General features: G+C 40.0%; 1 protein-coding gene and 1 long non-coding RNA gene across 3 annotated transcripts in view; one reads left to right on the top strand and one right to left on the bottom strand.

Annotated features, from left to right (window-relative positions):
• SPOPL (speckle type BTB/POZ protein like) overlaps nt 1–4,296 on the bottom strand; it is a 33,290-nt gene extending 28,994 nt beyond the window's left edge. Inside the window, exon 1 of one of the 2 annotated variants that reach the window (XR_013183104.1) lies at nt 4,050–4,296. The gene's annotated coding sequence lies outside the window, so the exon portion shown is untranslated. The remainder of the gene's footprint in view (nt 1–4,049) is intronic. The other variant, XM_054636146.2, reaches the window with a different exon arrangement.
• Nucleotides 4,297–4,349: 53 nt separating this feature from the next.
• On the top strand, nt 4,350–5,620 carry LOC129122822 (uncharacterized). Its single transcript, XR_008534611.2, has 2 exons — nt 4,350–4,683; nt 5,276–5,620. It is a non-coding gene; the product is annotated as an uncharacterized LOC129122822 (long non-coding RNA).
• Nucleotides 5,621–27,316: the final 21,696 nt, after the last annotated feature.

Here is a 27,316-nt window from a genome sequence, read left to right as displayed (position 1 = left end):
AGGCCAGAGAAGCTCAATTCCAGTTGTTCAGGAAGCAACTGCTGATGCAACCACCCCAAACCCTTTTACAGACACCCAAAAAAAAAGCTTTCTAACTAATTTGCTACATTCAGCACACAAGAAAACAAGGCATTTGAAAGAAATCAAGTGCAAGTCATCACCCCCCATTTCCTTCATCTCCATTCGCAGCAAATCGATTTTGCAAAAGACTTGACCAACTGGTAAGTGAGCTCTTGGGAGGGGACCAACATTAAAGGAACTACCAGGAAGGAGGCCAAGGGAAAGCTTGGCTCCCGAGTTTCACCCAGTGATCCTTTCCACTGCACAACAATAAGAGGTTCCCACCCCATGAACTTTGGAAGTTTCCCAACGGCTGGAGACATTTACTCCACACCAACAGCAGCACTGCCTATGCCAAGAGCTACTCTGTTGCGTTCTCCCTGGCACACAATTGCTTTTTCTTAAAGCACACAGGTAAATTGCACATCAAATGATACTTCACCCTTGAACTACTTAAGAATTCAAGTCACAATATAGTGCAAGGAGCAAATACCACATGAACCACGGTGGAGGAGCTGATGCAGACTGTTACAATTAAAACTAGCATGTGTAATATTTTTCACCAAAAAATTAAGTGATAAATGGGAGTTGCAAGGGAGTATCAAGAATAAGTAATCTAATTCAGGGAATTTGGATATGTGAGCTCTCTGGATTATTCCATGCCAATGACTTTCTGAATCAGCTGAAAGAGTATCTGACTTTCCACTACATTTCCCAAATGCTATATGCAAACACTCATCACAACAACGTTGACAGATACATGCATGGTTGCAAAGAGATTCCTTATACAAAACATAAAAAACCTTGTAGCTGATAGAGAATAATTTTAAGCCAGGCTAACAGAAAACACATTGGAAAGCTATTAAATTTGGATAGAAGGGAACCAACAGAGTTGAGGTTTCTAGCTGAGGGTTTTTAGGTTAAACTCTCTCCAATACTGCACATACACTCCGGCCAAAATTCCACCACACAAGTTGAATAGCTTAAACATTACCAAAACCCCACATTTATGCAAAATACTCACTCTGTAACACAGTTACACACACTTCTTAAGAAACCCACTGAACTAAGGCAAGCGACCATCTTTTCTCAGTTAAGAACTACAACATCTAAATTACCACCACTAAAACACCTCCACCTCTCACAGAACTGCAACAAATCTCCACTAAGTACTGAGCACAAGCTGAATAAGACATTTCCTACTTCCATGTGAAGGGACAATTCCAATAGGAAGCCTTTTGATATGAGTGGGACAAGAAGCAAGAGAATGTCACAGGAATAAGAACTGGAAATTTTCTCAAGAAATCAAAGGAAGGAAGGTCTTTTGTGAAAATGTACGTATTTGTAGAAGGGAAAGGGAATCATGGAATGGTTTGGGTTTGAAGGATACTTGAAGACCATTTCATTCCAACCCCCTGCCATGGGTAGGGACACCTTCCACTGTCCCAGGCTGCCCCAAGCATGATCCAACCTGGCCTTGGACACTGCCAGGCATGGGGCAGCCACAGCTTCTCCGGGCACCCTGTGCCAGTGCCAAGAGCCAAGGTACAAGAGACTCCTGGAGACCACAGGCAAGACCATTAGTCAAGCACTGAGGCAAATGCCTTCTATTTCATCCCAAAAATTCAGGGCCAGGACATGCAGGACAAAATGCACGGTCTTCATACTTTGATTGGGAGCACAGCATTTCGAAGATCCCAGGATTTTATGACTACAGGTTGCTGCTTCTGGGAAGTGTAACAATCTCACTTAAGACTTCCTTAGTCTCAACCAGGTTCTGCTAAATGCACAGGAAGCAGACTGCTTTTGACAAGGAGACAGAAATGCCCATAAGGAGCATATGAACCTGTCACAAAAACTGTGAGAAAAAAAACCACCAAAAATATCCACTTGTCATCAACATGAAAATATAACAAGAAAGAAAAAAGCAGGCCGAGGTGGTTTTGTAAGGCAAGACACATAGAAGCCTATGCCTGGGCATACCAAAGCACCTGGAAACATTCAACAGGACAAATTTCTAATTACCACCACCTCTACAACGGCATGGGATGCAAAGAGAAAAAAAAATGAACAGATGTGAAGAGATTGTATATGAAAAACAATGCAGACTGTCTGCTAAAGCAGGCAGAAAACCTGGGAAGAATGAATGAAGCGAGAAGTTAATGAGATTTAAGTGCAAGTCAACTGTTTCCTGATGCTGTCCTCAGCTATTTCTTCTCAACTCCAACTTATGTTGATAATAACAAGTAGTTTTATTCTCTCTACTGTATATTTATGTTCAGGTGCTTTTAAAAGCACAAAAAACAACAGAGAAATACAACCTAGAGAAAAAAAAAAGAGGGAAAAAAAGTAGTTTTATGTGATTTCAACTGAACACGCACAACTGTAAACAGCATGCACTAACGGCTGAAATCAGTGATTAGGGCCAGAGAGAAAACTTGGTAGCTTTTCAAATTCATTTTATATTTGTCTATAGCATACACAAGTTTTTAATAGCAACAAGTAGCTTGCGCCGCCTATGCAAGTACAGAATGTAATTCTTTATTTTCACTGACAGTTTAAAAGCAGGCTGCAAAGTACCAAAGTTAAAAGTTTGGCAGAAAGCTGTTTCAAGGGAATATAACGCCAAGGATATTTCTGGATATTTAAAATCTCAGATTTCGAGAAGAGAGTTAAATGCAGTTTCTGCTGATGTACTAAAGCCTGACAAGTTTGCAGACTTATACACAAAAGGCATATTGTTTAAAAATTATTTTCCCTTTCCTGAGTAAATATCCCCTCACAGAGTGAAGGGGAAATAACCATGCAATAGACACACACTGGAAATCCTTCACAAACATTTATGGTTGTCCTGGCCACACATCCCAGAATGCCCAGAGAGAAGCCAGGTAAAATACTTTCAGAAGTGACAGTAACTGCTAAGTACCCCTCTAAAATGGATATTTATTTCCAGAAATAATACAACTTCTAGTAAAAAACAGAAAACGAGACATTTTTGTTAACCTTTTTTTCTTATGGTTAAAACAAAATGCCTTGGCAGTCTTACAAACGGTTTAGCTCAGAACCACTGTGGTAAAAATTCCTGTAACCATATGGGATATCTATCAAAATAATGCTTTCTGCAGAACTGATAAGAATAAGGAAGGACCCTGCTTGACTCTGTCACAGATTGTTCTTCCTGGCAGGAGGTTCGAGACAATCCTTTTTGTCCAAATACTATTTTTATGACTCTTGACGCCTATTTAGGAAAGAAATTAGGAATACAGTCACAAAGCAAAGCTACGTTTTAAAACGGATTGCTGATTTCAGTATCCTACAGTTTAAAAAACACCGAGACCTCAGCCTGAGCGATATCGATATTTCCTTTGTTTTGCCGTTTTCCATTCTTTACGGTCTTTCTCACCTACTTCTGCCCTCGAACAGCCTCAGTGTGATGCAAATCCTCCCCGGACTCCCGGGAATTTCAGCAGACGACATCATCAGGTGAAACCAGCCTGAGTCAACTCCACTTCCTGACCAGGGCTAAGATGGTGCGCGCCGCCGGTGAACCGAGGGGAGCTTTGCTCGCACACCATCCACCGAACCCTGCCACAAACTTTGCCGCAGCCCAAACACGGCGAGCAACCAGAACAACCTCCCAGCCAACACCCCCCTCCCCCGCCGCCTCCTTTTGCTTTCTCACACGGCGTCAACTTCCCAAACCAAACCGCACTGGGGGGTATTGAGGGCACGGGCGGAGAACGAGCTCGGGGCTTTTCGCGGCCGAGGGGCGGGCAGCGCTCACCCGGGGCCTGCGGGAGCCCGAGGCGGGCACCGCTGGATGCAGGGATCGCCAGAGCCCCGGACCGCGCACAGCCGACACCGCCCGGCCCGGAGCACGGCGGCCCGGCCCGGCCCGGCCCTCCCGCAGCACCTCGCGGCGCTGCCCGAGGCCACAACAAAGGCTTTTCCCCCCTCACCCCTTACCCCCGGCCCGGCCCGGCACGTACCGGATCGCGGCGCTGGCGGGGCGGCGCGGCGGGGCTCATTCCGCCGGGGCGGGGACGCTGTGACGGTCACCGGCGCCCGGCGGGAGGCAAAGGCGGCGAGCCCGGGCGGCGGCGGAGCCGCATCGCTGCCCCCGCGCCGAGTCCCGCTGCTGCCGGCCGTGCCCGCCCCGCGCTCGGCACCTCCCGGCTCCCGCACGGCCCCGCTCCCGCCGCACTTCCGGGAGGGAGCGGTCACGCGGCCGCGGGACGCGCCGCTTCCATCCGGGAACGCGCGCGGGGCGGGGCGGGAGCCGAGTGGGCCGGGCCGAGCCGGGCCGAGCCAAACCGAGCCAAACAAAACCAAACGCTTTAGGTGAACGCTCCTGAGGGCTCCAGCCTCTCCTCGGGGCTCGCAGAGTTATCCCAGAGCACAGGGCGCAGGACCGCGTCCCGATGGTTCTGGAGTATCTCCGCTCCTCACCCTCTCCGGGCAGTCTGTTCCAGAAAGAAGCTGTGCTCTTCTCTGTGCTCCGGTGGAGCTTCCTGTGCCTTCCCCTGGCCTCGTGTTCCCTCTCTTGCCCGTCCAGAAGGATGGGGCGCCTCTCCTGAGGGGCTGGGACAAAGGGATTGTTCAGCCTGAAAAGAGAAGCTTGGGGTGAGCCAACTGTGGCCTTGCAGTACTTGAGGGGAACTTACTGGGAAGATGATGCAAGGATATTTACACAGCACGTAGCACAGGACAAGGGGGAATGGGTTCAGATGGAGAGAGTGGGTTTAGATCAGATATTAGGGGAAAAAACATAAATTTTGAAGGTGGTGAGGCCCTGGCACAGGTTTCTGTGGCTGCCCCATCCCTGCAGGTGTTCAAGGCCAGGTTGGACAGGGCTTGGAGCCACCTGGGATAAGGGAAGGTGTCCCTGCCACGACAGGGCATGGAACAAGATGATCATCAAGGTCACCTAACCCAAACCATTCCATGGTTCTCTTGCTTGGCACCACCAAGAAGACCCTGGTATAGTATTCCTGGCACCCCTTTAGGTATTTATACACATTAATGAGGTCCCCTCTCAACTCTTTCTTCTCAAGGCTTAACAGGCCCAGCTCCCTCAGCCTTTCCTCATAAGAGAAATGTTCCAGTCCCCCAATTATCCTCATTGCCCTCCTCTGGACCTGTGCTCCAAATGGTCATCAGGGCTCCTCTGAGGATTCCTTATTTACTTATTTTTTAATTTTGTTTTGTTTTTCAGATAATGTTGACCTGAAATTGACACTCGCCAGCTCCATCTGCTCCCCAGTAATGGGGCTGGAGAAGAGCCAGTCCTCAGTGACTGTTTCCCCACGTAAAGAGCTGATGTTGGGCTCTCAGCCTTAACCCTGCCCACAGATCTGCTCCAGGCTGGCACACACATGGGCTTCAGTATCTTCAGTCCACAGCCCCTGAGCAGGAATCTTCTGCTCCCTCCACAAATGTTCACCACCCAGCAGTTCTCAGGCCTCTTGGTCAGATCTGTTTCCTTTAGAACCAGGTGAATTTCTCTACACCACTGAAGTAGTTGCTTCTAAAAATAAATGGTGTGATAATTTGTAAATTACATGCACAGTAAAATTCCCTGTGGAGGTCTGAAAATAAAACTTAAGCAATATGTATTGCTTTGTTTTTCAAACAAACAGGGCTTTACAGAAAACATCCTCTATGGAGACAATTAAGACCCAGTGACACCTTAATTGCTTCTGTTGAGAATGAGCACTAAGAATACACACACAGAGCATTGTGCTGTGTAAGGATACCCGGGCTAGCAAGGTCTCAAAATCGATACAACTGCATTAGTGAGGCTCAGAGCCCTGGATAATTCATCCTGCAGAGAAAAACTGCACTGACAGGGCCATACTGCCTTTGGTAGTACTGGTTCTCTCAGAACTATTTCATGAACCTGTTCAGCACTGCACTCTATTTTCAGATGTCTCAGCAGTTTTTGTTTATTTGGAATCTTTTTCACACCAGCCCTTTTAGGAAACAACTTTACATCCACAGCCAGTGCTTACTCCATTTAGTGAGCAGGATTCTTGCAGGGGGACCAGGCTGCTTTTATTTTGCCCACTACTTAGAAGAGAACACAGTAAACATTTGTCATGTTGAGAAACACAAACAGAACACAGAGTATCAGAATGTTTGGTCTTGTGAGCTGAACAGTTGAGTGATTGGAGATTGTTGCAACTGGGAAGTGAAAGAAGACCATTCTTTCATAGGGCAGAATTCAGTCACTCTTAGTGAAAATCAGGGGTGCATTCCTAGTTGTAACTGAAGAGTCTACAACGGGAATCTTAGGATTTAAATAGAGTAACCTGGCACATAAGAAAATCAGTAAGTGAATCTTAGTGTCTAGTAACCATCACCTCCCTTAAATCCCACTCTAGAGAAAGTCTGCAAAGATGAATCATTAACAGAAGTTGTGGAAAACATGCATATTTGCCAGCAGTCAAAAGGTGAGATTACAGCTCATGCATCCCTTGGGATGAAAAGTTCCTTTGCTCACCCTCGGATATTGTGGGGGTGTGTAAATGGGGACCAAGCAGAGCAGCTGCCACCTTCCAGATCTGGAGTCCCCACTTGGTTTTAGCAGGAGTTTAACTTATTTTCCTGAACTTCTCATCCACTGCTTAGTTCTGTTTCCTGCTATTCCCCCTCACATTCCCATTTTTGCACCCTCTCAGTGCTGAATTGAAGTGCCCCATGTAGTGTTGGTTTGTTGTATAACACAAAGGTGAAATTCTGTCACTTCAGGAGGCATCAGTGTGATTTGCATTTTGGCAGCACTTACTGGGTCAATTGAGATAAGTGACCCTTCATGCCAAATGTTTTATACCAAACACAGAGTTTGTAATCTAGTTATGACAGAAATGGTAGAGAAAAACAAGGCAGGGTGAAGTGATTAAGCACACTTCCAGAACAAAGATTTTGGCAGAGACCAGAGGAAGGACAAAACTTTCCTGGGTTCAGAGTGAGTGCCCTGGGTCATGCTTCCTCAGACCAGGCAGGAGGACTCACAGGAATATAGTCTTACAATATACACCATTTTCTGGCAACCCCTTGGTGGTATTTATATATATTGGTGGCAACCAATATATATTTATATATATTCTGGCAACCCCTTGGTGGTATTTATATACTTTCCAAAAAATGTTCACAGAAAGAGACTATGCTAGTTTATTTTCCTAAATAAAACTCAAAACTAAATGTATTTAATTTCCAAATTACATCCTGGGAAACTATATTTCTAAAGACACCTGAAGAAAGCACAATGGCTGTTGTAGTTGTTTTTAATTGTACACAGAGCCAGCAGTACTGACTCTCTATTTAGACTGCCCATCACTTCTCATTATGACAAGCTCTCAATGCACACATTTCTGTGTGGGGAAGGGTTGTTTAATGTGAAAGGCCTCTAAAATAATTTTACTTATTGCTCCTAGAAAGATTAAGAAGGCATATTAACATACAGCTATAAAAGGATTAGTATGTGGAGATTTTCAGTGCTCTAGTCTGGGCAGGCAGTACAGTGTGATCAAGTTTCAGGCTGTTGGGAGTTTCACCTTAGATAAACCCTTCAAAACACAAATTCTGTCTGCTGTAGTTTTAAACATGGTATTTCTTGTGCTTCTGTTTGAAATACGATTTATTCTAGGTTGTTGATGAGATTTCTTCCCCCTTGTTTTGTGGTATGAGGTGAGCTGAATTCAGCTGCTGCACATGGTGATGTTAACTCCCAGGGCCTGTAAATAGATTGGTTTTAGTATTACTCCCACAGATTTAAGGGAAGTACTTGCATATGTAAACATGAATTGAAGTGATTTGCAAAATGCAGTTATGAGTGGAAGCCATTCTCCAGTCAATAAGTAGTCACATTTCAATGGTGAAATTATATATCCTAATTACAGATTCATCATAAATCTCTGAGATATTTCTGTTGAAAGGAGCCATTTATATACATATGTGTAAGCACATTGCTGCAATAAGTTTTCAAGATCCACAACAGGATTATGTCACTAAAATAACATATTTGAAAGAAATTAAAGACAGGAATATTAATTTAATCTGTTTCTTAATCAGTATAATTATTTCATTAACATATTCTAGAGAAATCCATTGCAAGCAACCCAAGAGAGGGCAAGTATTACATGATTTCTGTTTTCTTTTCCTGTCTGTTGTCCAAATGTGAGCACTTTCTGGAGGAATCATGATAAATCCGTAGCATCTTATTTCATTCAACCATATTTACTTTTAACAGAGCCAGCAGACAACACTGCAAATGTGCTGCCAAGATGTATGGGTGACTTTGCATTAAGTAAATGCAAAGGCAGATCTAGCTGATATAAATCACTATTATATGGGCAGTTTTAATAGAGTGAAAAATTTCAGCAGGAAAGTTTTTTGTCTTTTTGTAATAGAGGGGCTTCAGAATTTGAATTGCTTTTTGGAATTTAAAGTTCCAGGGTATAAAGATATTACTCAATTTAGAGTGACTTTTCCACCTTAAATTATTTTTATATTTTCCTGGACTTCCTTTCTGAAAAAGAAAAGAAAATAATAAAACTGCTAAGCCATGGCAATCAACTAATTTCCTACAAAGTGGTGATACAGCCCTGAAATTATTTAGTAGTGTTTTAACAGAATGTGTCTTCAATTGCAAAGGTCAGTGTTTTGAAGCCAGCACTCTTCACTGTGAAATATCTGCTAATTTTGCAGGAAGGTTTCAGCCAAGATGCAGTTTCTCCTGAGAGAGGAGGGTGACACTGGAGGAGTGAAGTGTTCCTGCCAGTGGCTGCAGCACAGAGCCTGACTGGGGGTGAGTCACAGCCAAGGCTCTGTTTTTCCTGATTCAGTGTGAGTTTTGATCTTCTATCTTTCACCACAGATAAAAAACACCAAGCTACTGTAACCACCAAGTCTTCTCTGTTTATACTTTGCATAAGCAAACACTAGTTTTAGCAGGGGCTTGAACTTGGGACTTCCAAACTTTGCCTGAGCTCAGCAGCTGCTGGGTGTGAGCTTCCCTTTCTTCTTCCATTAAAACAAATAAATAAACACTGGACAGATTTTCATGCAAAATGTGAAAACATTTCAGTTTTCTAACTTTCACAAGACAGGCACAGGTTTCCCAAATAGTTTCAGTCAGTTTTTCAACACATTTTATTTCAAAAGGTGCTTATATGTTATTAGTGTTAAAAAAGAATTATTAAAAAGAATTTGCTTTGTATTGTCATGCTCCTTTCCTTCAGTTTCTGTGTTTGTGCTATTCACTGTTATGCCTTAAAATAGAGAGCAAGGACTTCAAAGCAGGTATCCTATCTTCCTGTGGATATTTCTTTAATTCATAATGGCAGAAAACTTCCTGGAAACTGGTTGCAGCAATGCAAAACAATAATTTTTCTGCAGAATGATGAGCTGCAAATCACTGACCATCTTTGTTTTATTCCTCCCCAGTAATTCTTATGTAGTATCACCAGTTTCTTGTCAAAAATACCCCATATGCATCCCAAAAAATCTTCTGATTTTGTACTTAGTTTTTCTTCATTCATATTTGCCAGAACTCCACAACCATGATGGCTGTGTAACCATGTGCTGTGTCCCAGGTTGTTTCTCCTTTACTCTCCCTTCACTGAGGGTCACTAGTGAGATGGCAAACCAGGGGTATTATTTGATCTGCTCAGCAAGTCACAATCCTGACAGCCACAACTGGATGTGGTAACATTTTTTATAATAGTTTCTTCAAGGAAACTTTTTTTTTTAAATATTTCTTTGTCAAATTAATTGATTCTTTTCAGACCTTGCTAGAGGATGAGAAAATCTCTTTAAAGTTCTTTAAAGCAAATAAGCATTCCTCTTCTTAAAAAAAAAAAAAAAAAGTAAAATCAAACCCTGTGGTTTTAAATGTTATGCCACATTTGTCCTTCTCTACTTCCTTCTGCTCTCCAAACTCCACTGAAACACAAAGGCACTTCCCTTCTACAGACTTCAGAGAGTGTGGAAACTTCTTTTTGTACCAGAAAGCAAAAAAGAACAAATGCTGCTTTGTGGCTTATACTCATAAATTTGATAATGAAGCCAAATGTAGTCTCTTCCTCATTTCAATACCAAATTGCTTTTAAAATGTCTTTAAAAGTAACTTTCATAGAGAGAACAAGCATGAAGTTCTGAATTTTATGAAAGCCCCAAACATCATTATTTATAAATAGAGATATGGCCAGCATCTGAACACAATTCAGTTGGCTCAGAGAGCCTGTGAACAGACTCTCAGAAGAATCCAGATTCTTCACTGAATGAAGATCAAGCTGCTAAGGCACATTTAGAGGAAAAACCACACCTCAGTTCAGTTGTGTCAGAAAGAAAAGTTGTTTTGAGCTTTATTACCCTTTTTGATTGTGAGATCCTGTGGTGTTGCCTCTTGAAACAGCCTCCTGCTTCCCAGCTGATAAACAAAATCCCTAGTTATGCTGCTCACAGGAGTACATTTCAATATTAATATTCCCCAAATTCTTGAGTTTCATGACAGGACTGGTATGATTGTCTCTATGCATGGTAAAAACCCCCATATTCCTTCTAACATAGCATTTTATAGGACTGACCTCTTCTGTGATACTTTACAAACCAAACTTTTTTAGCATGGAGCACTAAATATAAAATACATATGTATAAAATACATAACATTTAATAAGGACTAAAATAAATCAGACATTGTCATTCCACTAAATGCCTATTTTTATTCCTGCCAAATATGCATAACAAACAATTGGATATTTACTGATTGTTGCACAATCATTTACCCATGGATTTAGGAGTTACACATGAAATTGCCTATTTTGTTCAGTTCTGCATATCCCACCAAAACATCCTGTATTTTCTTATTCTTTTTTTTCCCTATTGTGCAATTTTTTGGGTAGGAAATCGTACACTGGGGAAAAAATGGATTGGGGGTAAATTATTAAATTTGAAGCTCATGCCTTCATGTTTTACACGTGATTTGGCCTCGGTTAATTCAGGAAGTTAATTAATCCCTAATGAAACATGCTTTTGCTGTGTATCAAACAGCATTTTTTTTGACCATAAAATGTTTTTCATAATTTTTTATGGGCAATTAAAGCATTCTACTGGCTTTTTTTTTCTAATTTTTTGATTTCACCGTCCTCACAAAAGACATAATTTACATAGCTTTATTCACCACTACTATCTATAATTAATCTGGACATACGGTTTTAATAAAATTTAAGTACTTAAAGTATAAGACTGTACTCCAAGTTAATTTTAAAGTGTGTTGAACCATGTAGACTAGATAAAAAGCAATATTATATATATATGTATAACAATATCTTGTTAGATATATATATATATATATATAGAGAGAGAGAGAGAGAGAGAGAGAGAGATAACAATATCTTCAGTAGTCAAAATCATATAACCTGTGGAATAAGGTTGAGTTTTTGTAGGAAATTCTCCAAAGCAGAGTGATTCCTGAATTTTGCTGAAGAGATATGGGCTCACTGAATTTCATCTCTAAGAAATATTGGAGATTTACATACAAGTTTCCCCATTCCTTGTGAATAGATGTAAGGACAAATGGCATATTCTGAATACCAGAAAAAAGCACCAAACAACATTCAGGATTATTGGAAGGATCCCAATGCAAATGCTAAATACCAAGCTGGGAACACAGCCCCATGGTAATTTCTAACAGAATTGTGCCAGATATTTGAAATTTTGATGAAGCCAACCTTTTATTTTAAGACAATACAGGATTTTCTTATTTTTTTTTCTTTTGTCATCTACTTAGGCTTAACACCTTTTTACCTATCAATGTGTGCTGTAAGTGCTGTAGTTCTCCTTAGCAAAGATTTTGCACTGTTGATGTTTTCATCCACTTCATTTCTCCTTGCTGGCAAGCATTTAATGTCTGTAGACATATTATGATTCATAAGATGAATAGCTTCTCCCTGCTCTGGGATTCAAGAGACCAGCATGGAAGTATCCTATTCCTAGAGCAGAATCTCAGATGAATAACGTGGTATGACAAGTGCACCACTCACTGATGGAGATCTGCTGGAGTCCCTTCAGCAGCTAAAAACTGCTGGTCAGGAAGAGGTAAAAGCAGATAGAGGGCTTCTGAGTCAGATTTTGTAGTGGTAAAACAGGGTTAAAATCATTTTGCAATACTGTACTTGGATGCAAACTTCATTTGAGATATCAGCTTTCAACTGCTTCACCATATTTACATAACACAAAAGCTAATTAGTGACAAATATTATGCAGAAAACTCCTGTGCACATTAGGCTTAGGTCAACATTCCACTTATATCAAAAGGTGAAAGTAGCTTCATTTTTTTAAAAAAAGAATCTGTTGACACCATTGATTTGGAAAGATGTTATATTATTATATTTATTTATTGTTATATTATCATGTTTATTCATTCTGTATCTCTTTATTAAAAAAGAATTTGCCTTAGTTATCACAAGCATATATTAAAGTAACAACTTTATTGTAATCCAAAATTCAGGTGCCTAATTGCTTTCGATTCTTTCTTGTTTTATACTTTGAATACTTAAAATTAAATAGTTGATATTTAGAACCAGATATTTTAATGTGGCTGTTTTATGCCTGAGTATCTCTGTTAAATTCAACAGAATTATTCATAGTGGTACAGAAGGTGACTCAGTAATGGTCATATCCAGAAAGCAGGAATTCACTGTGGAACAACTGCAAGATATTGTGTTTAAATTCAGAAAACATAAATAATAGCTCCCTAGTGAGTCTTAGGGAAAAAGACCAGATAGGTCTGGTCTTTTCCAGATCAGACTGATATCAAACAGATATCTTGTATTTCAGTTGTTCAATAATCCAAAACTGGAATGTCCTTTGAATTTTAGTATTTCGAGGTATTTACACAAGCATATAACCTAGATAATTAAAAAGGAATAAGTTAAAATGTTAAATATGATCATTCTGGAAAACTACCTTGAACTCTCTTTAAGTGCCAATGAAACTTGAAATACGTTCTCTCAAAGTCATTGACAGTCATGGCTGCAACTCTAAAAAATGTGTTCTAAGAACACAAGGATTGGATTTGTCATCTGAACCACCTGTTTGGCCCTGCAAGTTTTAACATCAGAGAAGATGACAGCATCGTCTCAAAATGAAGAGATTCACAGGAAGCTGTGATATAATGGAATACCTTGAGGCTTTTCTCTGAGTCATCTCTCCCTGATGGCAATTTTAAGGTCACTCTTGAATATGGACAATTTATTCTGGAGACAAGAAACAATACTTGCCAAGAAACAAACAGAGATCAATTGGTACAACACATGACTGTAGTGCAGTTAATCAAAGTGCCTTTGAAATACTTTTGATTTGCAGCTTTGGTATTCTGTTGTTCTAGAAATCAGTTCTAATTTTTCATTCAGTACTTTAGGAAGGAGTCTGAATTCCATAATATCTGGATGGAGAATGATTTAGTTTTAGTGCTTTGATCAGTCTTTGTTGACAAAGCTTCATCAACCATTACTGAGTTCGATTTTTTAGTTTTCATTTTAAAAAATTTATGCAAGGAAGACTTTTCACAAATACTAATTCCTTGGAGTTACAGGCTAACTCAGAACCCAAAACAGAGAGGGAAATTTCCAACTGTTGATCTCAGTTAATATCACTTCTATTTGCTTCTAGTTCCTTGGCTGCTCTGGCTGCTCTGGCTGCTCATGTGCAAGGAGGTGGATAGCTCTTATCTCTTAACTCTGTGCACCTTGTCTCAAATGCTTTTACCAAAGCTTGGGAATTTGGCTCTTTCATACCTAACTGAACAATCACAAGAGGAGCTTAAAAAACTGGTTTATGAGAGTTTCTCATCAGTGACAAACATATTTACTTATAAGAAACATGGATGGTGGTATTGTGTTTCTGTTTTATTTAAAAAGATAAGTCTATCAATATTTTTCTTTGAAATAAATGGAAAGCTGTTTTCCATTCAGCTGGTCTCTTTATCAGAGAATTAGTTATTGAATGGTCAATATTACTTCTTCTTCTCTCTGCTCACTGGATAATAGAGTGCAGATACACAGAAGGGCTTTCAGAACAATGCAAGAAGAGAGGGAATTTGTGCAAACTCATTTTTACAGATAAGAGAAACCTCTGAGGACTTGAGCCCAGGGCTTCATAGTACAGAACTGCCAGAATGGGTCCTGGGAGCAGTTAGAGACAATGCTGGAAAAGAAAAAACTTGTGCTCCTGACCTTACAACATTTTATTCATAGCAAAGTTGCATTTATAGAGTATGGCATGCTGGTTTAAAAAGCCTTAATTAGCTCTTTTGAGTCTCAAACAACTTTACAAGTGCAGGCCCTGTTTGTAACTATTGCTGACCGTGGTGCCTCACCTGAAAGAAAGAAATTACCATGGTGTTAGTGCTACCCATGAAGATAAGGCTGAAGCTGAGCAGCAATTCTGGCTGAAAACCTGCAGCATTTGAAGCCTTTTCAATTCCTGTGCTGTAAGGAGTCTTTCATGCAAGTAATAAATTGGATGGCACTTAGATGAGGAGTACAAGTTGAAAGACAGAAGAGTGTAGGCCAGACAGTACAAATCTAAATGCATGGCTGGGGCGTTTGCCACAGTTCTGGGATTTCTGTAAGCAGCAGATAAAGAACAATTTGATTGTAAAGCTCGAGCTGTTACTGTTCAGCATTCCCAAGATGAATTTGATGTCACTGAGCAGATTTATGGCATCTACAACATGGCAGGAAATACAATTAACAAGGCAACACTGCAACACCTACAGAAGATGGTGACGAAGAAAAAATGAAGATAAAATTGGTTTTATTTTTCATTTTTCTTATTCTTTTATTTCTGTACTTTCCCATTCTGAAGCAAGGACATAAAATGATTGACACTGTTACTAGGCATAATGCCTGAAGTACTGGAATAAGTATTTGGTGTCTGGTGAGAACTGTGACCTGGGACAGAAAGAGGCTTTAGAGTGAAAAGGATCAAAACCTGAATAGCCATTAATGCACAACAATTACAAAAGTTCAAGGTAAGGGAACAGGGAACTAGAGCTGGCAGGCACTGTCTGAGAGAGCACACATTGCCTCTTAAGGCAAAGAAAATGCACAAAAAACAGGAACTAAAACACTTAGCCCAAAATATTGCTGAGTGTTTCGTGGGCAGAGGAAATATCCCAGTGTTTGTTCCCTAAAGAAAATGGAAGCTGAAGCACATGCAGGCACACACAGAGGCTACCAAGAAACACAAGTTGTGTGACAAGATTCTCAAATGGACGCTTCTAATGCAGAAAATGAAATCCTGGATGTTATTTTGCCACTGTGCTGTAAGCCCAGTAGCAAACCGGGTTCTGGCTGACCAGCAGAGCTGCAATTTTACTCCAGCAACACTGATAAGCAACTGGTACGTGACCATGAGAGAGAACTTGAGCATTGCAGGACCAGTGGACTGGCTGTCAAAACATTCATCCCAAGATGATGCATTGTTGCCTGAATTTTTAAACTACTGGCGCAGAAATACTCTATGTTCCAAGAAAACTGCCTCCCAAAACAACTGGGTAAATCTCACATAAGCCATTAATTTATCTACCATAGAAATGTTTCACTTTTTTTCTAAAATCAAATTAATTTTTTTCTGCTTTTTTTTTACATTAAATTGACTTCTAAAATGTTTCCTAATGAAAAACCAAAATGAAATCATTGTATAACCTAGACACAAAATATTTCTTCTAAAATGTGTTGACTTCTCCCATTACCTTCCATTTTTGACACTTACCCAGACAAAATGTAACTCAAAATCACAAATAACTTGGGTTCTCTTCAGTATTTTGGCAAATAAAATAGTATTTGGCCATGGGAATCAAGGAACTCGTGCCATAAAAATGAAAAATTGTGCCTTGATATTGAGTAGCAGGCAGAACTCACTGCTCTGGAATAAGGAGCTGGTTCCACTTTCCACATGAGAGACAGGGCAAAGCCTGAGTTGACAAATCTGTCCAGGAGAACCAGAGAGTTTTGTGAATACAAAATTCTCTGTGAATTCCTGTGTTATGTTCACACCTCACATTTTCACAAACCCCAGTCTTTGTTCTAACAGAATCTCACAAGTGACACAATTACAGAAGTAGACTAGCAAACATTCAAACTGACAGAACATAAAATGTTCTCAGTTCAGTGGCTTGGATATAAGCTAAAAGCAAAGAACACAGCACATGTTTCTGCACTTGAAAAGCTTCCCCCAGAATCTTCTTTCAGGGACAGCTTGAAAAGACAAATTGTACTGGAGTTTTCCAATCTGTCACAGTAGAGAAAAGCTTCTGAGCTGTAGAGAGATGCCTGAGAATTAAAAATATATCATTTCATCTGAGAATTTATAAACCTTTCTAGTTCAGTTGGGTTTTTTCTGTCCCTTTGATTATCAGAAATACACCTTCCAACTCTTATCCAGATACAAACTACCAAAACGACTGTAACAATCCAAACCAAGTGTTGCAGTGTTGATTTTTTTGGGTATATTTTTAATGATAGTTCTTTCTTCAAAATTTAAATATCAATCTAGAGCAAAAGGAGGAAGTATTTTAATGTGAACTCCAGGCCGAAGATGATCATCCATACTGTAGGAAGCTGGAATCCATGCTCAGTGATCTCACTGAAAAAAACAAAACAGTGCAAATGAGAAGTTATTGTCTCTCATGCAAGAAAAGAGATTTTTTTAAAACCCTAAAAAACAAGTTTAATTTTAAGGCTAATGAAAAACTTGGCCAATCTCTGACTTAAAATATGTGGATTTAGCCTGGGAGATTTTCGTTTTTATGAGAAATCTGCATCAGTGCACAAGAATAGGTGGAATCTCATCATGCTCTGACATGATGCACATAAAATTGAAAAAGAACCCTGTGTTTTGTGATCAAGTGATTCCTATAAACACAGCTTTCTTGGTGTCTGCCTGTTCAGTGCTCATCAATGATCATCTGTAGAGCTGTATTTTCATATGAACTCTGTTTTAGCATGATGTCATGGGTCATAACCTTTGCAGTTTGGTGAAGTTCTCAAAGATCATAATTTACAGTTCATTTTCTTCTTGGGATTTTTCTTGTTGGGAACTACACCAACTGCAGGTTTTATTTTCTTTTCCTCAATGAAGGTTCATATAAACTTTTCAGTTAAGCATTTTGATTAAGTGAATCATGAAGGCTTTCTGTGAAGTCAGTCACGATATTCATGTTTTACAAATGGGGAAGATGAGGAACAGAGAAAGAAAGTGACTTTCATGGTGATACTGTGAGTGGCAAGGCTGGGAATAGAAACTGGAGATCTTTACTGCAAGATCCATTCTACTGGATGGCAACCATTCCCTACTAGTCCTTATTTTTCCATAGTTTGCTTTTTTAAAGTCATGATCCTTGTGGGTTTACAGATAGTATGGTAAGTGAGGTAATCACTCATTGATGTTAGCAATGTCATGCAATTTTAGTGCAAAATAGTAAAAGGTAAACACTCCAGTGGAGTGTTTGGAGTGTTTCTCCAAAACATTCTGGCCATGTTTTGGAGAATTTTTTTTTTTTTAAAACAGATCTTAATTCTGACTCTTTAAAACATTCAAAAATTAGAAGAGAGTTTAAGAAATGGACTTGTAAATTTCAGGAAATTATCAAAAACATTCGAAGAAATTGTTGTAAAAATGAGAGTGTAGAAAGCTTGTAGTGCCTCAAGGAAAAGGAAATGTGTAGTGGATTTGAGGTTGTAGTAAATTAGGATTTTGAACTCCAGCTGCCCAATCAGAAAAATCTTGTGTTCCACCTGCAAACCATTATCTCACATAAATTTAATTTGCCAGTTAAGATGCTCTGTTTTCATGTCATGTTGGAAAACCTTTCTCAGCATCATCATTGTTCTGGATAATTCATCAGGAGTGCAGTTTGCATCTGTGGCTGGTGGAACAGATTTACATGGCAGAGTGGTTTGATCCTGCCCAGATCTGGTTTTGATGTTTGCAGTCACAGCCTGAGCCAGAATGAACAATGACCAATCTGGAAGGAATTCCAAAGTCATCACTTGTTTTGCTGTGGTGAAAATCTCTCCAGACATGATTCTGTTTCCATTCTCTGGCTCATTTCTTTGACCTGTCCCCGAGCAGGGTCATTCTCTGATTGTGTTTGAAGATTTAGATAGAAGAACCACTTCCTGAGCTCTCTTACCCCACCTGCTCTTGGACAGACCCAGCTGTTTCTTTTAAAAATACACTCTTGCAAATTTTACACCTGAGCTGGCTGGCCCCTTACCAGCAGGTTATGTTGAGGAACTCCACATCTGTTGCTTTACGGAGCTGGGTTGTGCAGAAAAGCTGCATGAAATGGGTTCAGACACTAAATAATAACAAGTTTCAGCCTAGAGTAAGATTGTTATGCCTGAATTATGAGCCTTCTGTAATAGAAACTGTAAGGGAAATTCTAACAGGCTATTAATTGTAGGAGTGCCAATATATTAAGGTTTAACATTAAGATGAGTAATTTTCTAAAGGTATATACTAAGCAATTTCAGTTCTTTTTACTTGCTTCATTAGGAGGAAATTCTTTGCAGCTGCATTTCCAATAAATGTGTGTGCTGATTTAAGAGCTCCTGTATTGGAGTCAGTCAGCCCTGCCAAGGCTCAGAAAACACCACGATCCTAAAGCCATCAGGGTTGTACTGAGGTTACATGCACCTTTCTGCTTTGGCTTGCTCTAATCTTCATCTGATCTGTGGTAAATTCATGCTGACTGTTGTCACCCTCAAGGAAATGAAGTAAGATTAAGGTTTCTAAGAGTATAAAGTTCTGAAAATGAATATCATGGTCCCAAAGCCTCTTGGCTGTTTTGGGAAATGGTACAAGTCCACTGGTCATGATATTTTGTTCAGTTGACAGAACTGTTTTGTGGAAAGGCTGAAACTTCTCCTTTGAGAAGGGCAGTTTCAGTGATTCTTGGCCAGTGAAGGATTCCCTGAAATTCTGCCTGAAATTTCAAACACAGAGGGAGAGAATCAGTTCAGAATTATCTATAGCATGGTGGCTCTGTCACACAGCAAGAGAAGACAGCTGGCTCAAGTCTCTTCTCTGCCTGGCTCACATCAAGGATTTGAGTCTCAGTTGAGATCTTTTGTCATAGCACTCACTTCACCTCATCCAATTATTTTTAAATATTTACATGCACTAGAATGGTTCTTTGGAAAGACATTGAGAAAAAGGAAATAAGGATTGACTTCTAATAAAAAAAAAAAATCTGAGTCAGAACTCTTTTATCCAGGTCTCATTCTTCAGGAGTGGATTGTGTGAAGTTCACAATAGATGTGCATAAATACATTAGCCACAAATCAATGTGATAACCAGAGAAGCTTTGACATAAAAGTGCTAACTCTAGGCACATTTACAAAGGATACACAGCAGAGTTCTACACTGAAGCTAGAACTGCATCTACAAAAGTAATTCTTGTCACTGAAAGAAGACAACAATTTGGTTACTATGAAGAATCATCTGCATTGGGCTCCTTCTAGCTGTGCATGAGATATTAAGATTATTTTACTCCATTACTGGTTCGCCTCTGCTCTTCCTGTGCCGAGCCTCTGTGTTTGCTGTGGGCACAAATTTGTGTTGTATCACTGTAGAAGTGCTTGCCACTGTGTATCTGGATGCTGAGGTGAATTTGGGGAACAGGCCCCTCTGCCAGAAACAACTGAGTGAAAAATATCTATCACCATAAATAGTCCCTTATTTTTCCTGAATATTCATATTCTTATGGGAAGTATTTCCATACACTTCCCTTAAAGGAATGAAGTGTTTGGAAAGCCTAAAAGAACAAAGAAAATATCACTTCCTCTAACTAAGCATCCCTAAAATGTTAAACATAATTTTCAGAATACACAAAAATATCTGTTACTTCATTTGACTTGCTCCAAAAAAAAATTGGTTTTCTGCCAGCCTCATCATTCCATAGCTTCTCTTGAAAAGATATTTCCATTTTGAGACCAGTTGCAAAAGAAATTAAGGAATCTCATCAAGGGAATAAAATCAGCTTTATAACAGATGAATCTGGACTATCACAAAAGAAAGAAAATTATTTCTTTTTCATGTTGTTCAGCACTTAATATCTATTGTTATTGAGGTAAATCCAGAAAATTCTTTTTTCTGTCTGTTTAGGGGCACATGCAAGATGGTATCTTCTCACTGTTTTCAGCTGCAAGGTACTTGCAATAGCACTTTGAGCTCCAGGTGGCTTTTCCCAAGATATCTGAGTACTGGGAAATAAAAACTGTGCTCTGTAGGTACCAGGCTGCAGGATCAGTGAAGCTGTTCCAAAATACACAATCTGAGGCTCTGGCCTGTGAGAGGCAGTGGTGTCCATCTGTACCAGAGCACTGTCAGGAAGGTTTTACACTGGCACCAGCACAAAGCACCTCTGCTTTCTTTTCTCTGCTCTGAAACTCTTTTTCTTAACCGCTTTTCATTACAGCTCTCTCTGGAAAAATACCAGTAATTTAAAGGTTAATAGAATGCTGATGTCACTGTAATTAGAGCAGAGGAAAAACATTTCTGTAATTACTGCTAATGCTTTCCTGCTGTTCAGCCAATAAGATACGGCCCCCAGTCTGAGATGGAAGGTGGGTGTAGAGATCTGTGTGAGCGAGAACTTGTGACAGGGTGATCAGACTGGTGCAGAAATGATGCCTGAGTCACTGGGAGCATGCTGGAAATTGGTCATTAAGCAACCCACCTGGAAAAAATAGAAGTCAAAATGTCAAGGATGAAGATGTCGTAAAAATGCAGTTTATGGCACTGGCTAGCTAAAAAATTCAGGACGTGCACTTAATCAAAATTCTACACTACACAGCATTACAAGTAATCCCATTAGTGTAGGAGTTCTGCATTTTCAAAAATAGCTGTGATGCTGCAGAGCTGACCACACACAGGAGCGTGCGGGAATGACCCCCGGGACAGGGCTGGCACACCCGGACCATTATCCCTAAAGCTGCTTTTTGTTCCGTGCCTGGTCACTCCCCACGGAGTGAGCTGCTGCCTTGAGGTGCACGGAGAGCTCTCTGCTCTGCCTCCCGAGGTGGGGAGTGGCATTTCAGAGCTCGCTGGAATAGCTGTGAGCAAACAGAGCAGCTCTGCTTGGCAGGTTTTCTGTTCCACTGATGGGAGACCTCTCAAAATTAAATTTACTGTTATTCAAATTTCTGTATTGTCAACAGATCATATAAAGAGAATAATTGATGCATTGTAGTTGTTTCAAGAAATGTCAAGGAATTCCTTTCCCTGTTTTCCAACAGAAGTTCAAAATTGGTGGGTTTTTACTAGAAGAAGCATTTGTTTGCTTGCACCTAAGACCTTAAGAAAAAAACTGTCTACAAATAAAGCATCATTTGAGTTTTGCTAACTTCAATGCAACTGCATTTTCTCAGTTGCTAATGAAATTCTGCACTCTGATGGATGCTCTGATGAAGACACACTAACTTCTTTCTCTAACCCTCCTGGCACAGCACTGAGCTCAGGCTGATTGGCTCTGTCCTTCAGAGCTGCTCCATCCAGTAGCAGCTCAGACATCCTGTGTCCTGTAGTATTTTACAGTGCAGAAATGCCCTAAAACAACTCATCAATGGAGAATAAATCTTGCTGTTGCTCTTTCCACTCTGATACATTTCCCAGATTCTCTTTGGCAGACATGTCATTAGTCACCTCATTGTTTCCACGTGTCACAGTGGATGTGGATTTTAAGAAAAAAAAAAAGATTTTACGAAAAGGTGGCCACATGAGCTGGCATCCCCCAGAGGAGCTTGGGATGAGAGAAGCAGCATGTGCAGGTGAAGGTCAGAAACACCAGAGGGGAGTTGGAGAATGTGATAATAGACAGGAGCAGATAACAGGAAGAGTTTCACTGCACAGGAGCAAGCAGGGCAGATTAAGAGGAAGATAAATAGGCCTTTGAAACTTCAAATCTTCCCCTTTCCAATTTAACATATGAAAGTGAATTATATCTGAATGCTTATGGGGATCTAAAACTGAGAAATAGCCAAGGTTCTTTTCTGACTTCTTTTCAGTGTTCCAGCAACTCCATTTTCACTTTGAAACACAAGTGGAAGCAAAATGTTCTGAATGGGATCTGTACAGTTCCAAAAGGCATGGTCTCCAGAGATAATCATTACAGCAGCAAGTGTTCCTTTTTGTACTATCTCTGCAGTGATCAGGCTCTGAATGTTGTACCAAACTGTCCCTAAGTGATTTTAGTAATTTGGAATTGCAAATAAGTTATAGTTCAGCTGTAGTACCTCAAATGTAATACCGAAACTGCATCCTGGAGTATATATTTCTGCATTCCTTTTAGGTGGGCTAAACTATCTGATTTTTACCTGGTACTGTGTATATAGTCTGCATTAAATTGTGATCATGATTGAAAAGCTGAGACCTGAGATCTCCATGGTCTCAGGCTTTTTCATACAGGCCAAATTGATTAATAAGAATTAACACCTGAAGGCTTAGCATAAATTTATTATCTCTAACTCTTTTCAAGCTGTTTTCACTGAGCATGACATGAAGTCTGGATCAAGTAGGTTAGACAATTCAAATAAAACCAGAAATTGAAGGAATGGTATCTCTTTCATTGAGCCAAGAGTTATTGAAAATTCAGGTAATAAATAGATAGGAGGGTGAAGGACATAGTTTATATCTTGGATCTTCAGAAAACAGGAATCCTCCCCTTCACTTAACTGTAATTGCTGTGATTCAATGAAAATATTAAATTAATTACTTTAATACAGTGGGAAGATCACTGTTCAAGCAGTGTTTCATCCCCTCACTTTTAGGTTCAGTTTCCAGCTTTTTCTAGCTGTCGCTTCTATTTAGACTACATCAGCCTAATTTGAAATTAATCACAGACATGCAGTGTGGCTAATCTGCTTGACCAGAAATTTCTCTTCATTCCTCTGGCACGATTAGATCCTAGCACTGCATTGATTCAGCCAGGCTTTTCCTCTGATCAACAGAGTGACTAATGGTCCTGACTGTGGTGTTTGTCTCAAGGGCAAAGCAGAGCAGGCAGCCAGGAACTGGACCTGTCATGTTGGGCAGTCAGCAGTGTTTGCATTGCTGGAACACTTAGGGAGGCTGTGGCCATGCAGAGATGCTGCTGGAGGGAGCATTTCCAGAGGACCTGTGTGTAGGTACACAGTTTGTGGTAATTGGGAGTGGGGTTGAGCCTTATCCCCAATGGGTACAGCTGTGAGAAGCAGGAGAGCAGCATTGACAGTTGTAAAAAACAGTTTTGTAAAAAAAACAAGTGTGGGTTAATTCACCAAACACCTTTAAAACCAATAAGTGCTCATTATTGCTTGTTCTGGTTTTGGCTAGGATAGAGTTCATTTTTTTCATTGCTTACCCTCTGATTCTGTGAATAATGTTTTTACTTCATTTTTCAATGCCCATACTGTACGGCATGATTACTTCAGCAACTTCAATGAGCCATGGAGTGCCCAGGTGCGCTGACCAACCACCAAAGGGAACAGTGCATGAACATGAGGGGTATAAAAGGTTGGGATAAAGAACAAGAAAAAGCAGCTGCTTGCAGCCTTCTGAGGGGGTATGATGTTACTCTGTTTGGGGGAATGCTTAAAGCCTTCTGAAACTGTATGGTGATATTCTGTGTATTGTGGCCATCTCTCCTGTGACATGTGCTGTGCCCCCTGTGGTTTGCTCAGGCTCATGGAAAGGAATGGGCTCCTTCAAACTCCAGGGGAGCACCCCTTGGATGTGGAAAATGCTTGTTTGGACTGTAAGGGGTGTTCTGCCAGTGAGGTGGAAGCCATGTTATGGGTGTCAAAGAGCTCTAGGGCCTTTTTCAAATCCTTTTTAAAAAGGGATTTTAAATTCCTTCTCCTCCTCTTACTTCTGTTATCCTCTGCTCCTGGCTCCCATGACCTGTGATTGGTGAAGACATGGTGATAATACACCACAAAAATTCTTTGTCAAAAAACATGTACATGTCTTGTCCTCTTCACCAGGTATTTAATTTTAATTTGTTACAGTATGGAAAACAGTGGTATGCAGAAACTATATTGACAGACACAAGCTTCTCAAAGGAAAATCTGATATGGATTTCATGCCCATATTGATGGAAAAGAGCATTGCCTTTTCTCAGATAGCTAATGGCAGGGAACTCTCAAGGACATTTAAAATAATGAGATAGTGTGGGTTAATTCACCAAATAACAATAAGTGGTATTTGGTGAATTAAAACTTTAAAACCAATAAATGCTCATTATTGCTTTTTCTGGTGTTGGCTGGGATAGAGTTCATTTTTTTTTCATTGCCCCTCTGAATCTGCAAATAATGTTTTTACTTCATTTTTAAATGCCCATATTGTGCTGCATGATTATTTCAGCAACTTCATGTGCAGCTTTTTTATTGAGGGGCAATTTGCCCACAGCAGCTTTGGCACTTTCAAAGTGAGTAAGAATAGTAATAAGGCAATAGTTCTGCTATTGCAATTAAAGGTGGAAATTATTTATCTTAAATTTGCAAATACTTTCAGTAGGTACTGGGCATAAACTTACAGCTACATAATTACTCCAAGAATCTACACTATCTTTCAAAGGTCAAAGCACTAGAATAAAGAAGGAAAATGAGATGTAATGTGCCAGTTTCTGTAATTGTTACTTTCATAAGAGTGCTGTCAACAGCTATTGTAATAGTATAGTAATGAGGAGAATTGTCAGCATAAGCAAAAAGGTTCTGAACCTTTTGTTGTAATATGAAATTCATATTCATAAGTATCTTTGCATGCACACCTGCTAAATGCAATAATGAATCCAGCTGAAATGGTTTTCTCCTTTACCTTACCCCTTATGTCTTAAGCACTTCAGGAAAAAAGTGTTTCCATTTGTTTCTGTTTTAGCACAATATTTACATAGTATTTTTCCTGGCAGAAACTCACAAAACTCTTAGTAATCCATTAAAAAGAACCCTAAAACCACAACAAACCAGGAATACAACACAAATATGAGAAAAAATTAGCAAAAAATGTGGGATAAAAACCTGTTAATTACACTTCTGCTATTAAGTGATGCCTTCTGTGCCTTTAAACTAACACTCTTTCCCTTGCCAAAGGGCTGCTCTTTTTTGCATGTGGTGGCTTTTGCCTCTCTAGATAAAAAAATATGGCTGTGGTAGTATTAATAGTGCAGGCAAATGATTTAATTACAGGAAGGGACAAGAAGTTTTCTTGTAACTGGGTAAGAGTACCTTCCCCTGGTTGAAAGTTTAGCTTGTGGCCATTTATAACCTTTCTATTTCCAGCTGAAACCTGAATCCTTGTTCTTTACATGGACAATGCTGCTTTCTGATAATATTCCCCTATAACTGAGAGGAGGGGTTGAGTGTGTAATTATGGGTCAACATTAGGCCTCTAATTTCTCAGGGAAACATTCACTTCTGTCAAATTCTTTGCTGCAAACACTGTGTGCAGCTCTACAGATCCCCTGACATGGCTTAGCTGGCTAACAGTGATCCACAGGCCGCACTTGAGGAACAATTACCCAAAAGCAAAGAACCATGTGAAAGGCAAACTGTGGCAGGGGTTTCTATCACAGCTGTGTTATGTTGTTCAGTACTGTAGTATCATGCTGTTTCTCGGCCCCAGTTTGAGAGAATTTTCTCATCTATAAAATAGCAGTAGAAATGTCAAGTACAACCACTGTGCTTGGAAGAACTGTTTTACTCCACGCCATGAGTGAGACTAAAACTGAGGAAAAAAAGGTGATGAGCCATTTCATATTTTTCTGGGCACCAGTGGATATTTGTTTCCACACTTTCCACTGCAGAAAAATGGTTCTTTCCTAGTATGCATGGGTTTGCATCTGACTATTACAAACCAGTTTTTGCATTTATGTTTCTGGTGTGCTTATTTATTATATTACAAAGGTTCAGTCTGTGTCATGAAATTGCAGCCTCTTAGTCTCCTCAGTTTAGTGCAGCTAAGAAGGGGCAATTAAACTGAGGCAATAAAGTGTGTTTCTCATGAAACTGCAGCAGCTTGAATTGCCCTCTGTTCACAATCTCTTAACAAATCTCTTAACTAATAAGTTTTAAATTTAGGGATGTTGTATTAGGTGCACAGCATGAGTTTATATCATACTGAAGTGTCCTTGTTTGTACAAGCAGGTAGCTGTTGTGTAAATATTCTCCAGTTTTAAGATGGGGTCAAAAGTATCAACCTGTGATCAGATCCTGTTAAATGGCTTCATGTTATTTCAATGTAGCTGGTTACAGATTTTGATATTTGCAGAGCATTGTCTGTATTTTGCCTGTGGCACAGTGTGAAGTAAGAGAGTTTATTGCAGGACCTAAGCATGGTACACATGAAACTTGTCTGGACTTTAATTTCAGTAACAAGTCTGTCATTAATTTTCCTTTGCAAAATTGTACTCTTTCACCCACATGAGTTTTGACTTGAATTGAAACAGTTTCTCAGGAACAGATTTGCTTTAACCATCACTTTGATTCTCTACTTGTGTGTGTTGGGCTGTGGTTTTTCTCAATGGCACCTGGCTACCTCTTTCACTAGGCATTGTATTCAAAACTCAATGAGTTCCCACTTGTACTCTGCAAGATTAATGCAAGTCAATAGAGGATTCAGAAGTGAAAGGGGAGAAAAATCAGGTCAGCAAGAAATATGAATAGACTGATTAAATCAGTGGGAAATGCTGTGGTAAAAGACAGAGGATTCCAATTCCATTTATTATATACTGGGAGGATGAGATGCTTAATAGTAAGGAAGGGCAGTATTGCTTGAGAATTGGGTTGAATTGGCAGAGTGCATCCAGAAATTCTCCTAACAGAATGGTTATGTAATATTAGTTGGTACAAGTGCTTGGTCTCTCTGCTTTTTAATAGGAGGACTGTGTATGTAACTCCTGAGGAAAAGATCAGTGGTGTTTCCTTGCACCAAGGGAATGAAGTAACTAAGAATGCATTTGATACTGTGTGGTTTTGTGGTTTCTGGTTTAAAATAGTGGTGACAAAATCTGGGTGGACTTAGCTCATCCTGTCCTATTCAGAAAGGTCAGGATGAAGTCCTGATCCAATGATCCATTCCAGAGTTCTTATCACTAGTTACACACAACTATCAGTACATTCCAGAGTATGGTTTGCTTTCCTTTAATTCCTAGCTTTTACTGTAGTAAAAGCATTCCCCACTGCACTGAAAATAGATACAGGCAGGAAGG

Source organism: Agelaius phoeniceus, chromosome 7, assembly GCF_051311805.1.
Source record: "Agelaius phoeniceus isolate bAgePho1 chromosome 7, bAgePho1.hap1, whole genome shotgun sequence".
NCBI lineage: Eukaryota > Metazoa > Chordata > Aves > Passeriformes > Icteridae > Agelaius > Agelaius phoeniceus.
Note: the sequence above shows the minus strand (reverse complement) of the source record. Positions and strands in the feature narration are given on the sequence as shown.